A 15971-nucleotide genomic window follows, 5' to 3' on the forward strand; every position below is an offset into this window, starting at 1 on the left:
TAAGTATTAAACAAAATCTTTACTTTAACCCCCCCCCCAATAATATATAACACCAAAATCTTCCTATCAGCCTTTGCAGATGATTTGAACATTTATTGTACCATGCCAGTCTCAGATATAAATAAAATAATATCGGCTATGGAATACTTCTCGAAGATATCAAGCTACAAACTAAATCTTAAAAAAAACTAGCATATTTCCTTTAAAAACCCCTAAACCATTCTCTCTTTTACCTCTGATAGGAAAATTGAAAACAAAAGAAGTAATCCATTTTTAGGCATTACGTTTTCCACAAACAATAAAGATTTCTACTCAAATAATAGAACACAAAAATGGCAGAATATTATTTTAGACCTTAATAGATGGAAAAAATCTAAAATTACCATTTCTGGCCAAAGTCTCTGTAATCAAAATGAATGTGTTACCCAGATTACTTTATATATTCATGACTACTCTGCTGAACATACCCAATAAATTTTTTAGACAAATTCATACTTTGCTTGCAAAATTCATATGGGAACCAAAAAAAAACAGAATTTCATATGAAGAAGATTTGTATTTCTAGCAGTAAAGACCAATAATTGTCTCATCTGTATATTATTTTAAATGGATACTTTTTTATCATAAGGATATTTCAGAAAAATACCCCAGATCTAAAGAAGGGGATCCGTCACTGCAGCCAGAATGCCAAGTCTATAGGTCTTCAGGCAGTAAAAAGTGCCTTTGATTCTATGGATGGTATTACAAACACAATATATATCTAACATATAAAGATATATGCAGACATAACAAGGTTAAGATCAGAAAATTTGCCTTTGGATATTAAAACCTACATTTAAATTATCCTGTTCTAGATAACTTTTTATTGATTGACCAGCTATAGACCTTTTAAAGTCTTTACAGGACAAGGAAAATAATAAGAAGTATCAGGAAGAAGTCCACATCCCAGCTATTCCCCCACTCCAAAGAAATTATCCATCATCTCAGAATTACCATTAAAGATAGCCAAAACAAGTCTAATAACTGCCTTTCTCTAGATATACAAAATGTGTGCCTCATTGATCATTATACACAACAGAAGATTGAGAATGGCTGTGTATAAGGCACCATTAGCATGATATCTTCAGTATTTATACTTCAATGACTGTCATGCAGTAGGAGTGCTATAACTACAGAGTTTTAGCTTTAGTATACAGCTGTACTGTGATCTTCACTTTGTTTCCCGTCTTTGGAAAGTGCCAGAAACTGTATTTATTTCATCACCTATGTGGAAGCAGTGTAGATTTTAAGTAGGATTTATTATTTTTCCTTGGTTTACTAACATGCTATAAGTTAAGCTTTTGCATATAGAAATTTTGAATATAAACCTTACAAGATTATTAGGGTATGGGATTCATATATTCAGAGTACAGCTTTTACTTTTACTGCTTTATTTCAAGACAGAGCATGGTGATGTCAGTATTTGACTTATTTTGCTTTTATAATTCATCTGCTTCTTGCACATTTATCTCTAGATGTACGTATGAAGTTATATTTTGCATAACCCATAATCTTGCTTGTGTATTCTGGATAATATTTGCAGGCAAATATTACCTCTTATTATATTATAGAGTGGTTTCAAGTGTGTGTGGAGCCTAATGCCTATTTTTCTTGAAGCTGTCTTGTATTTCTATCTTCTAGATAGAAAGTTAATTTCATGGTTGAAACATTAACTATGCCTCTTTATGAAATGATAAGTTTTCTGTGATTTGAAATAAAAGTCTTTGAATTGTTTTATTTTTTTCTCTAACTGCCACAACTGCTGACCATTTAGTCCCAAATACTTCTTCCCATTCTTTCCCAACCATCGAGGAAGAAGTGTTTATGGCATGACCATTATCCAGGCAGCCATGAGGAATAATTACATTTTCTGACTTGACACCTGCCCCAGCAGCTGAAGTAAAAACTGGTTATGCTTTCTTTGGGCATGCATGTTCCTGTCTATACATTGGTGTGTGTCTGTACACAAGAGGTATTGCAATGGGTCACACTGTATGTGTTTGACAAGGATGAGCTGAAATAGATTACTGTGACCATTGTTTACATAGTCATTCATTCATTTAATCACAGTCAGACATCTGGGATGCACACTTTTAATTGTGTGGCTGTGACTGGTGATCAGGAAGCCATACTGTGAATGAAAGTAACTGTCCTTTACTACTGTTTTGTCAAAGTTCAATAGTCATTAATCTGGTTTGGCAGGTGTAGTGTGTGTGTGTGGGTGTGTGTGTGTGTGTGTGGGTGTGTGTGTGTGTACGCGCGCATGTGTAAAACAAGCTGAGGTATATCACTATGACTATTATTGTAATGTATTTTTAATAGCAGTGTCAGTTGCACAACAAGTAGCACACTTCTCCTTGGTGCAGCAGGCTGTGGGTTCTATTCCCACACCAGATAGATGGATTGCTGACACTGCTGTGCAGCATAAGGGGAGTGCTGCATTCCTCAGTGCATTGTCCTTCAGATGAGATGTTAAATCAAAGCTCCATTTGTCTGAATTGGTGGTAGATGATGTGGATGTAAAAATTCCCATAGCACCTATCGAAAAGAGTTGGAAAAATTCCCCAGGGCCCTGACCAAATTTCCCCTAATAGTCTAAATACCACCTCAGATCTCCCCTGAAAAGTGTCTGCTAGCCTAATGGGACTTACCTGGTTAACAAAGGATAAATAAAAATTAAATACTGCTATTATTACTGGTACCAGTAGTGGTATTTTTTTTTTTAGTTTAATGGCAGTTGGATATTATAGGTGTATATAATTAGTGGCTCAAATGAGTGGATACTGTTATAGTCAATGGCTGAAGGTGACTGATGCCAGCTGTTTGATCACAGGTAAATGATTATTGACATATAGAAATATAGCCCAAACCTATTTCCCATTAGTCTCATCCATTCCTTGCTTTGAAGTCACCAGCCAATCCTGGTCCAGCCAACATCACTTCCTCAGGATGGCTAGCTGATATAAGCTGTTCACTGCCAACTTCCACACACCAGCTGTCACGCTATTAATCAACTGTGGATCATCTGGGCCATAGTCAAGGTGATGATATGTAGAACACTATCCTTCTGGATGAGCAGTAGTAAACCTCATTCACATTGTAATTTATGCATACTTCTATCACTGTGTTTTACATATTACATGAATATTCATTACCTGCAGGTGATAGGTAATGCATATTCACAAAACAGCTGCTTCTCACTGCAGCAATGGAGTTGAACAAACTTGCCTGTTTGTCACAAGAAACATCACAAGAAACATAAAAGTATACTGAACAGAAGCTGTTGTTAAAGGAAGAACTAGTAAAGCCTATAAAATATTGCATGATAATTGTAAGAATCAATCAGAGGAGCTTAAAAAGGATTGGGAAGAGAGACTGGATAAGTGATTCACAAATTGACAATGGGGGATATATGTGTATCTCCCAAATATGCAACAAAGTCTAGAAGATTTAGGATCTTTGCTTGGAAGTGTTTACATAGGTATTTTTATACCCCAAGTAGACACCAAAGAATTTTTCCTCAGGTGGATAGTAAATGTTGGAGGTGTAATGGGCAAGAAAGAGGTAGCTGGGAACATATTTTTGGTAGTGTAATGAGCTGGCACACTTTAGGGAGTTCCTGCAGACCACTCTGTCAGAGATGCTGGGTGAGCAGATTGGATTGACTGGGGAGATGATTTTTCTGAGTTATGTTACAGACTCGAAATTGCCAAGACATAGTAATGTCTTGCTGAGTCTAATTATGGTGGCTGCCAAAAAAGCAATTACTAGTAGTAACAAAGCTAAAACAATTGGAATTAGGATCTTTAGAAAAGGGAAGGAGAAAACTACATAAGAAAAAATGGGAACTGTGGGAATATATGCAGAGCAGGAACAAGGTTTGAGGCAGCATTTGAATGAGCCATATAATGCTTAATTGATAATGACTGGATGGCATGTATATAAGCATACCTCCCAACTGTACCAAATTACTCGGTTTTTATGGAGTTTTGGGGTCCAAATAATGGGATGCCACGATTCCCGAGGGGCACCCCTTCATTTCAGATTTTTTTCCCAGCTTTTATTTTCTTTCGCTTTTTGAGCTGACGTCATCATGTGCATGATGGGCTCACGTTCTGTCTGTTTGAATGGATCTGTAGCTGCAAGCTTGGCTTCTTGGGAAGGAACTGCTGCTGCAAGCGTGGGAAGGATTGCTTCTGAACAGAGTTAGAGCTTAAGGTATTTTCTGCTTCAGTTTAGTAAACAGAGTTATTTTAAGATATTTTCTGCTTGGGTCTAGTGAACGCTCATTAGACCTTAAGGTATTAGGTATTTTCTGAGGTATTAGGTATTTTCTGCTTCGGTCTAGTGAACAGTTATTTTAAGATATTTTATGCTTGGGTCTAGTGAATGCTCATTAGAGTTAAGGAATTAGGTATTTTCTGCCTGGGTTTAGTGAACGCTCATTAGAGCTTAAGGTATTCTGCAACTTTGCTTTGCTTATTTTCTGCAACGGAGTTAGTGGAGTTGCTTTGCTTAAGGGCATTTCCCAGCTTGCTGAACAACTGGTGTGTGTGTATGTGTGTGTGTGTGTGTGTGTGTGTGTGTGTGTGTGTGTGTGTGTGTGTGTGTGTGTGTGAGAGTACACCTGGTGGCTAGAGGTACTTGAGCTCAAACCCTGTACCTTGAGTACAGGTAAAAAGAGCCTAAAGTCCCTAGCCACCACCACTTGTGAATTTATGCCTCATATTTTTGTTCCTCATTAAATCTGTGGTTTCAGGATTTTTGTGGCAAATTACTGAAGGATTGAATTCACTAAATAATGACAAGCATTTGAATTGCAGACTTCATATTCTTCAGAAAATAAATGTTAACACAAAACCTTTTATTCTAGCAATTTTCTAAGTTTATAAGATCAGTATTTGAAATTTGTCCCTATTTTGGGGCTGTATTCCCCCATTATTGGCTTTGTCCAGGTTTTTTGTGCTAAAACGTTGAGAGCTATGGTGAGAAGTGAGAACTGAATTCACTACATGATGGCCATTTAAGTTTCAGTTTTCTTGTCTTTCAGGAAATTGCTGATTTGACATAGTGATATGTTGCTCTGATTGTAGTGCACAGGGTCCTGGGACCAAGACTTGGCAGTGAAATGCATGGTGGTAACACAACAATTTATTCTAGCAGCTTTCTAAAATTATATGAGCAATATTTAAAATGTATCCCTGGTTTTACGCCTTTTGTCCCCCCTCCCAAAAAAAAAACTGAAATCGAAAATAAGTGGGAGAAGCTCTGCAAGATGCCTATGGCTTACACTACTGTCATTATATATATATATATATATATATATATATATATATATATATATAAATTGTGTATGTGGAAGTAGACTTTTATGATGGAAATGTTTTGAAATGGGCAGTTTTGTCATTATTAGTTCATGCATTTTGTTTCATTGCCTTCTGAATTGAGCAGTTTTGTCATTATTGGTTCATGCATTTTGTTTCATTGCTTACTGGAAAAATGTGCAAACAATAAATTTAAAATGCGCTCTAACTTGAGTTTAACAAGTGTGCTGTATTATACAAAGAATATAATTTAGTAAAGTCAGGAAGGTGTAGCAACGAACACATATCTGTTTCTTGTTTTGTGTACAAGGGGCCTATGATTTGAAAACAGCCTAAAGGTAATCATTATCCACCACTGGCCAGATGCATTTTCTTTGATGTGGTATGGGTTTCAATACTGTTTCAATGAATGTGAGTTTCAAGGGCAGAGAAGTTTTAATGTCAAGTCTATTTTTATTGTGAGACAGTATTGCTTTGTTTAGCAGGTATCTATTGGTGTTTGTGCATTGTGCTATAAAGTGTAAAAATAAAATCCAAATGATCATTGTACAAGTAAAGCAGTATGCACACATTAGTGTTTATGGTAAATGGGGCAAAATAGCAAGGTAATGGGACATTGGAATGGCTGCAGGGGGACTCTGGTGCCATATTTTGGTTTTCTGTTCTTCAGTTTGCGTTTGAAAGTCATTATCCCACAATCCCACTGGAGTGGGCGGGGTTACATAATTATGTATGCAAATTTTACATTAATCAGCATACAGATTTGTACCAATTTTTCATGGGCCTTGTCCAGATTTTTGATGTTTCCAGGTTGAAAGGTATGTTTATAAGTGATGTATAATGTTTGCAACTACAGTTGTTTCAATGGTGTCTGTGATATAAACTGTTTGCTGCTAAAATGGTATCATTTTGTATGTTTTCATTTATATAAATGTAAGATTGCCTTTGTTATATGTGAAAATTTAATAAAGATGTTTGGTGGAAAAAAAAGAAACATAAAAGTATACTGATATATACTTAATATTTATCAAATGAAATATATACTAAATACTAAATGTATGGTTCTTTAGAGGAGGATCGATCATGATGCCCTGTGGAGTAAATCTCATAAATTTTAAAACGTTTTTTGTCTTCTGCCATGATTAGAAGGATGGAAGGTACTTAAAAACTGGTTAGATTCTCACTTGTTATTTAGATTTGTATTCTTTCAAGGAGCACGAGTACACTTTTCTTCAAAGCCAGATGCATGTTAAGGAATGCAGCTGCACCACCAATGCAACATGTTGGGCAAGACATAGAAATCCTAATAGGCATAATGGAGTTAATGAATATTCATAAGCAAGTACTTCATTCCACATGTGCAAATCCTTACTTCAAGCAGGCAACCTGTTAATTAAAGCTAGTTTATATATGACATAAAAGATTTGCACATGTCAATCAGATTAGGAATGCACATAGCCTCACAAACTGAAGTGAAGGTAGTGTTCTACACTTACACCATCAGAGCTTCATCCCTATATACAGAGTTGGTCATTATCTTAGAGGGATTCTGAATAGTGACAGTCACTTTCACAAGAAGGCAATGGAAATACAGAAGTAGCTATACATGCACTGTATATGCAATGGCATATATTTTTTTAAATATTTATATCACGGAGTGACAAATACTAGTATATTAATTTTAAAAACCTGACATATTTATCCTACTTTATGGTTAAATATTTTATCTGGCACTTTTTCTGAATATCTGGTTGACATAATTATTTTTTTTATTTATTTGTTAATGCCTGTCATTTTTTTTTTGAAGAATTGATGGTATACTATCCAGAAATCTATTGTATAATGGCTTGAAAGATTACAGTGGTGGAGTGGGCCACAATCTGGAAATTGTATACAATTCCAAAAATCCAGGCTACATACCTGACTAAATGCCCAGCTTTGATTTGCAATTATCTTTACCCAGTATTTTTTGAGAGTAGTGTTTATGCAAAGAAGTATTTCCTTCCTCCTAAGAAGGCATCCAAATATTTCTTTCCTCCTAAGAAAGCTTCCAGTTTTATTCTAAACCAGTCTCCTTGACTTCCATTACTTGAGAGAAGTGTTCCTTCATTCCTTCATCATACATTTATGCTGTTACCTTGTTATTCTGTTGAAAGAATGTTTAGGAGGTTTCTGGCCAGAGGCTGCCAATTATGTGTCTCTTTTCTTTTCATAACAAGTGTTACAAAGTTTTGGTGGGCAAAGTAAAAGTTTTTTTTTCCATTAGGGCAGGTGCCACTGCGACCTACATTTTAGGAAAATATGGGTTCAAAGTATTTTTTATGTTGATTACTTATCTTCTGAACACATCTGTACCAGACACTATAAACCAGGTAGTGGATGTCCAAAGCAAAAAACATTTTGGAAGAACAGTAACTCACAAGTACTTTGCCTTGGTCTGCCACCATGTAAACTGATTTATTTTTGTTTGAAATGCTGTCCTTAGGTAGTATATGCGCCTACAGTGCTGTAACATTCATATTAAGATAATACTTAACTGAAGTATTTACATAACTCTCAATCAGTCCATCAGTCTTTGTTAATGTGCTTAAATGTGAGCACATCACAAGTCAAAGTAAAAGAGTGCGCCCTTCTTTAACTCTCAGTTAGCACTGAGGTTTAAGCTAAGGCTCTTAACAAGCTCTATCCTGTAGTTCCGGGTTTGATTCCTTCAGACTACCATTGCCTACTGTTTAACTCTTAGCTTTAACTAACTCCTTTAACTTCTTTAACTCCTAACACCTGTTGTCATACAGTCAAGCATTTTTTTTCTGTTCTTCACTTGTATTTAATTGTACTGTCCTGTCAAATTCCTTTGAAAACCATAAACACTTAGCAAAGTCCATGGCATCTTGTGCGTAATATAATAAATGATGTTTAGAAATGCCTATTGTGATACACATACAAAAGCAAAACTTCTCTTAACATTATCAGATTGTACATTTTGCCCCTATTGTTAACATAATGGATCACTTCCCACAAATAGAAGGAAAAATGGCTGTTTTTAACAACTTCAGCTTCTTATCAATGCTACATATCTCATTTCTTACTTTTCTTTTCATTCCATGTCTTTTTAAAATTTCTTACACTATGCAATTATCATCTTCAGTCTCCTAGGTGTTTCATTAGATATGTTTACTGCACGTCTAAATGAGCCACTTAGTATTTTATAGCACTTCAAATGCATTCCGACTTATACCAGTATATGTTTTGTAGAGGATTTCTAATTTCCTAAAAATAACTGGTCCCTTTTTTGGTAGCACAGGTCTAATTTGTTTTAGTATATTTATCCACTTTTTTTTCAGATTATGCACATTTTTCATATAATTTCTCAATTCATCTGTGTGCAGTTGCACCAATGCTATATTGCACTTTTAAACTTGATTAGTAAAGTAGTGCAGCGGTTAGCGTTGTCACTTCCCAGCAAGAGGTTCTTCGGTTCAGTTCTTGGCTGGAGTGCATTCTGTGTGGAGTCTGCATGTCCTCCTCACGGTCGAGTGACGTTAAAGACATGCAGCTAGGTACGTGCGTGAATGGGTGTGCCTTCTTTGAAGGCTGGGCGTCGGGCTGGCAGTTCGGCACCGTAAAAAATCCAGTGCCAATCATTAGCAGACCGGAGTTCCGCTGTGGCGACCCCTAACCGGGAAAAGCCGAAAGACATTAGTTTTAGGTTTAGTAAACCCACTACTGAGAATTACATGATTTGCTAAAGTACCTTTCAACCCTGTACATATCTCTCGGTAAGGTATTCTTGATTTTCTTATATCCGTTATTAAATTAACTACTTGCCAAAGGTTTTGACATCCGCTTGCTCTCACATTCTTTCCTGCGTCTGTCACACTGTTGTGCAGTTTATAGTTTGCTTTCTGGTTATCAACACCTATATTATGTTTTGTATTTTAAGAAAATGCACAGTACTTTCTAAATTATATATGAATTTATCATGTCTTCACACATTTGACACTTTCTCTTCCTCATACTTCTGTCTCTAAATGAACTACTTCAAACAAATTTTGTTTGTCTTCTTTATTTCCTACCTTCTTTACTGGTCTGAAAAACTGTTTGTTTTTTTTTTCTGTCTGTTTCAAACAGGCATTCACTGTTTTGTAAAATGGGCTCATATTCATTTGTTTCCCAATAGCCTCTTTATCTACTATTATGAAAATCTTCTTCCTCTCCTTTTGTCATTTTGTCTACCAGGTCTGGTCCTTCATGACCATTCTCCCTTAACCCTTGTTTAAATTGTTGTCATATTATGGACAGTATGAAAAGGCGTATAGTATATATCCTCAAGTTCATCAATTTATGATGATAAAATTCTGTGCTGACTTGACTTCTGGTATCCAGCAGTGAGCACTCATGATTTCTGACTTTGTCTATCACATGTAACTTCCATTTTACTTTTGTTAATATAATATTTATTATTTTGCGTCCATACACAGTTTCCAGGGAGACTTTATTCCTCTTATTTCCGTACTGGTTTGTTAAAATTTACCACAAAAAAATAAGTTTCACCATTATTTATATAACTTTTTTAATTTGTTTTAGTAAAGCGATCCTTCCCTCGCATTTTGTGAATTACATATAGAATTAGAACCACATCATCTGCATGTATGACTCAGTTTTTCCCACAGGCATGACAGGTGTTATATGGAAATAGTGGGACTAGTAGAAAACTTATCAATGATTCCTATGGCACACCTCTGGTGACACTACAGATATTCAGAACGTTGTCAAGCCACCTAAACAAAAAGTTATGTACTTACCATAATGATAGATCTATAACAGACTACAGACCGCTTGGCAGGTTAAACTTTTCTAGACTGTCTAGAACCCTTCCCATTTTCACCATACATCTGTCATCTTACACCCTCAGGTACTAATATTAGTGCTGAGCTGAGTAGAGAGGTGAGGCAAAAGAGAAACAGGAGATTAGAACTCCAGACCAGACCCAGGCAAGTAGGGGACGGAGGGAGTGCATGTTACTGAAGATGAGACCTGTTTTTAGTGATCCATTGTTAAGTCAAGCATATAACCTTCACATTGATAAAAAGAGGTCCAAATTCGGTAACATCAAGGAGAGAGTTCATAATTAATTCTCCTGATAGTCTACCACAATCAGGACATACCACAGGCAACACTAACCCTGAAAGATGACCTGGAAGTAATACCCAGATAGTAATACCTTGCAAAGCTGCTCAGGGAAGACCAGGTTGCAGCAGCCCATATGTAAATAGTGGCATTATGGATAAAGGCAGTAGAAGTAACCATGATTGTAAAAGACAGTATGAGCTCTTGGGTTGCAGATAAGGACTTTCCATGTCTAATATGACCAAAAAATGCAATTAGCTAACCATCTGAAGAGACTGAACTTATAAACTTGCTGTAGCACATTCACATTTAGCAAAGGAAATAAACTGTTCATCTTTATTGGAAGCTGTAGTTCTCTCAACATCACATCTAACCTGTCTTTAGGCATCCATACAATAGAGAAGATGTTCATCCTGGTTACGATGTTCAAGGAAAAATCTAATTCATGTTAAACTCAGTAGCAACTTATTTAAATAAAATATGTGCTTTTTCCGAGTACCACACTTTCCTTTGAGAATGCTAAGTGTGCAGGCTTTGCAGAAAGGACATGCAGCTCCAGAATTCTACTTCCAAAAATAGTGGTTGCTAAAACTATGGCATTCTAGGCAGAAGCGGCCGACTCATAAAGTAGAACGGGGATCTTTTCCAACATAAAAACTACATGTACCAAGGATGGATTGGATTTCATGCAAGAAGTCTAAGGTGAAAGATTCCTCATCTGGCTTTGCAGACCTTAAGTGAGGAAAGAGAAGAAGAACCTAGCCCTGAAAGAAAATTGCAAATTTCAGCCATTTGAGCCAATATGGAAGAATGGCCAAAATCAACATTAAAGTTCTTGGATAAATATTATAGAATAAAAAGAACAGGACTAAGAAGAGATCTGTACCTTTGCTGGATGGGGTTACCCTGACAATTTAGTAAGAGAAATAAGGAATTAGGTCCAACCACAATGGGGGTCTATGGTATAAACCCCTGTTAGGCATTGGGTTGGAGTCTGGAAAGCAGATTAGAGGTGGGAATAACTATGAAAGGGCCCAGGTAATACAACCTTGCTCTCAAACTGGTGAAATTATGAACATTATTAAAAGAAATTGGAATATCTTACTAGCAAACCCTGTTATTTTTCAGTTATTAGGGTCATAACCTAAATTTAGTTTCAAAACAGGGCATAACCATAAAGAATGGTTTGAGAGTAGGCAAGGGTACAAAAGACCCCTTAAAGGTGGAACATTTAAATGCGGAATATGTGCACAATGTTCTTATATTCTTGAAATAAAAAATGTGGTATTTGAAAATGATCTGCATTCCTTTTTAGTATTTTAGAAAGGTAACGGTCAGTCGAAGTAAGTTGTGACAAACATGGGTTATAAAAATGACTTTGGTGTTGAGAACATTGTATTCTTGGTGGACATTGTGGCAGGCAGATGGAAATTTTAACCTTACTCTTGTCAGCATATGTGAAAGAAGATATGATGGACAGGAATTATGGTGATGTGATCTGATCCACAAGTTTGGTGGCCAACCTGGATAGTCTTCTGAGTTACAGCACTGGTGCTAAACAGATTAAGGTATAAAGTATGAATCAGTAAACAGTTCTTAGCTACAAGAGCTTGTGGGAAAATGCACTGCTATCCAAGGTATGTTCTTTCTCCATCTGCTTTCGAGAATAGGCTTCACACTGAACACCCCATAAAGCGCAGTCTTTGAACTAGCTCCCCAGACCTCTTTCTCACCAGTCTCTCTGAGCTGCTTTCCAGTCCTTGTCTGCCCACAGTGTCTGCATTTTAAATTAACTCTTACATTTATATCCAGATTCAAATTCATTTTCTAGGCAAGGCTTTTGTAATATTGTCCAGCACTACAGCCTTCTGTCCTGGCTGTCAGTAATAAACTGCCACTACCCCAGACCACTATGCTGGGGACCTCTCCATTATTGTTGCACTTTACTTTTGTTAATAAGCCAAATAATTATCAGAACAACAAACAGTGTGGAGCAGAGTATTATGGCCAGTTACTGGTGGAAGTCAGCAGTTTGTCATCCCTTAGTAATAAATACCCTTTTGTCAGTTATTAAATACAAAAACTGATAACCATCCATACATTTTTTTAACTCACTTATATTTATAGCCCATGTTTGTATACTTCCATTTAACACCCTCCTTATAGCACCCTGACATTTGTAGGGGCTGTCTGCCCTGAGTTATCGATTAATAGCAAGCAGTATAAGAAAGGGTGAGGTATAAGTAACAAAAATGATACTAAGATTGTTTATCTAGGATGTCCTACTATTATTCATATCTTCATACTTAGATTATTTTTTTCATAACTCAGAGGGCCACATTTTATTGATGGGCATGGAATAGAATGAAATGTTGTGGTGAGGATAGAAAAATACATAGTCACTATCCATCCATAATAGGCTATGCTAGAGAGTTTGCCAGTTGTTTTCCAGTAATTATGAAGATATGCAAAATTTCCATATTTACATTAATATTTACCAAATTAAGTGACTTGCAAACTATTGCATGGGTATCTGTCTAAACCTTAGATGATGCTGAAGAAAATTGTCATTGATATCTAGACTGTAGAATGTACATATTGAGTGATATTTAGTGTTTTTATATTGTTAATTATACAAATAATCATGATGCTTCATATTTTTGTGAATATTTCAGGGGAAAAAAGGAAATTTCTTACTGTCATGTGAAAGCTCAATTCTGGCTGAACAAATGTGCTCACTGTCCCCGAGATTCAATAAATGTACACTTTTCTGAGTGAACAGACAACATTATATAAAGACTGTGGATGCAGTGACTGTTATTGCTGTAAAGAAATAATTTTACTGGTAACATTGCTGTTTGTATCTTTTTAATGGCATTTACTGTTCAGGAGATATTTACATATGTCTGGCTGGTGCTTTTTAACTTGATTTTGCAGGAAATGCTTTGTAACGTAAGGATATGTGTATGTACAGTTCATAGTTAATAATAAGAAATAAAAAAAAAATTCTTAGAAAAGAATGAGTTAATCCATACAGTTAACTATGTAGTGAGATGTAGAACTGTACAGAAAAAAAAAAAAAAACAGAAAACAATCCTTGTGAACAAACAAAATGCAAGAAAGAAAAATCTGTTTACAGCTATACATTCCCTTCTGTCTCTTATTAAGAGAGTTAGTGCCCTAACTACATTACCTGGTTTTCCAAAGTCTATTGGGCAGAGAAGATAAGAAGCACAAGTACAAAGAAGAAAACTCACAAGTAACAGTCTGAATGAAGCAATCCTCAACTGTTCGTCTTCCTTGTACATTCAGCTGTAAGATTTGTATCTCTTCATCAGAAACTACAGATGGAGTTCAACAGGATTTCATATTTGCATAGTAATGAGCTTGTTTTCTTGCTCTTGGTTAGCTGTTTCTATAACAGAATTTCTAATTACTTTTTACAAACTATTAGCATCTTGTGATTGGGAATAATCCCAGATCCTGTAATTACAGGGTGTAACAATTATAGTTTGTTTCACATGTGTCACACATTTCACATCCTATGTGAAGAACTCTCAAACCTGTCATTAGTGGAAGTAAAGGAAAAACATAAAGTAGACCATGTGTTCATTTATGAGCAAGGGCATCCTTGGCTTGACCCCTGTGATAGGACCAGCAGGGTGAAACTGAGAAACTTGAAGTTTGTTGGGGATGCAGAGTCATCACACACTGGGTTGCCCCAGAAGCAGAAAAATGTTATTTTCACTGATGGACTCACTGACCATTTGTGAAGTATCAGTAAACAGCAATTGAGTCAGTCTGCTGCAGACTTTAACACTCTTGAGATGGAATTAACTATCAAAAACTGGTACTTGATGACCCGCTGTTATTCTGATAGCCTCCTAATACAGTGGTTATGCATATGACTCTCCCCATTTGTTGATATATGAGCCTATAGCCATGTTGTCTGACTGAACATATGACACCATGTGTTGAAAAGCCAGCAGTGGCAACCGAGCTGCTTTCATTTTTAGCACACTTATATAAAGGTGACACACCTGACATGACCAAGCATCTTGAGCTATCTGCTCACTGTAGTGCCCCATTGGCTAAGAACAGGCTCATCTCTGATTACTAATTCCTGAAGAGTTGACAAGTGGAGTGGAGTTCCAGAGTGAAGAAAACCGTAATCCAACTACTAGTTCAGATGTGAATGATAGGGTCTGGAGAACCGAAATGGAAAGGAAGTGAGGGGGTCTAGATTCTGAGTGCACTAGCCTGCTATGGTTTATAGAAGTACCTCATGGGAAACCTGGCATGACGGATCATAAAAATGAAAACTGCCATAAAGCTCAGGGTTCTGAGACAATTCTAAGCTGGAATAGACTGGGCAAAGTAAACAGATACAAATACATGATGTACAAAAAGATTTCTCTCCAGAAACAGGCAGGCCTAACATAGGGAAGTGTCTGTGGAGCATCTGATGACATCAAAGACTGAGGTTCACTGTAATACCCAGAGAGATGATTAGTTTGAGCAGAGACTCCATTATGTAAACTAGATTTATCATCAAAGGAGCAACAAGGAACCAGTTGTCTATGTATGAGAATATGTGGTTCCCAGTGGGGAACATGGGCTGGAAAACATGGTCAACCTCCTTTGAGATAGGAAGACTATGTCTAAGTGCTCCCATGCAGCTCTAATGACATCTTTCAAGGTGGTAACTAAAGGGAGAACCACTAAGGAGGATTACAGGTTGACTTTGCAGGCCTTCTATAGCCTTTTTTGTGGGGAAGGAGTGATGTTGGAAGGCCATCCTCAAATCTTTCATATTAGTTGCAAATATCACCCAAAATATTCCAAATAATATGGGCAGCACAGTGGCATAGTGGATAGAGTTGTCACCTCACAGCAAGAGGTTCCCTAGTTCGATTCTTGGCTGGGGTGCCTTCTGTGTGGAGTCTGCATGTCCTCCCTTTTCATGTGTGTTTCCTCCGGTTGGTCCATTTTCCTCCCACATTTCAAAAACATGCAGTAGGTGGATTAGACACTCCAAATTGGCCATAGGTGCGAATATGAATATGAGTGTGCGGTATGGAAGAACAACTATGGCAGCACTGGTCACAAGGCGATTTGAATCTTGGCTCTAGGTGATTGGCACTGTTGAAGTGACACCCAAACTCCATGTGAAAAAATGGGAAAAAGGGGTTGTGGATGGCTGGATGGATGAAATATTCCCAGAATTTGAGGTCTGTGGGGGTGGGTTCTGTAGGGGAATTAGCCCATTTTTTGTTGTCTAAAACCTGGGTTTGAGAATCCTTTTTTGAGCATTTTGGAGACTTTGAGTCAGATGCATATAATGTACATTTGATTAGTGAAGCACTTGGTGGGGGGTACAGAAGTGCCTGAAGTGACTTTGGGAGAGAAGAATTGAATACAAGCCTAGGAAACCAAAAGGAACGATTCAAGAAGTGATTACTAGCTGTTGATAGCCAT

General features: G+C 36.8%; 1 protein-coding gene across 1 annotated transcript in view; it reads left to right on the forward strand.

Moving 5' to 3' along the window:
• EPB41L1 (erythrocyte membrane protein band 4.1 like 1) overlaps positions 1-15971 on the forward strand; it is a gene marked incomplete in the record, with an annotated part of 2183009 nt that overhangs the window by 1740033 nt on the left and 427005 nt on the right.

This window comes from Protopterus annectens, chromosome 12.part0 (assembly GCF_019279795.1).
Source record: "Protopterus annectens isolate FY-2018-M chromosome 12.part0, PAN1.0, whole genome shotgun sequence".
In the NCBI taxonomy this organism is placed as follows: Eukaryota; Metazoa; Chordata; order Ceratodontiformes; family Protopteridae; genus Protopterus; species Protopterus annectens.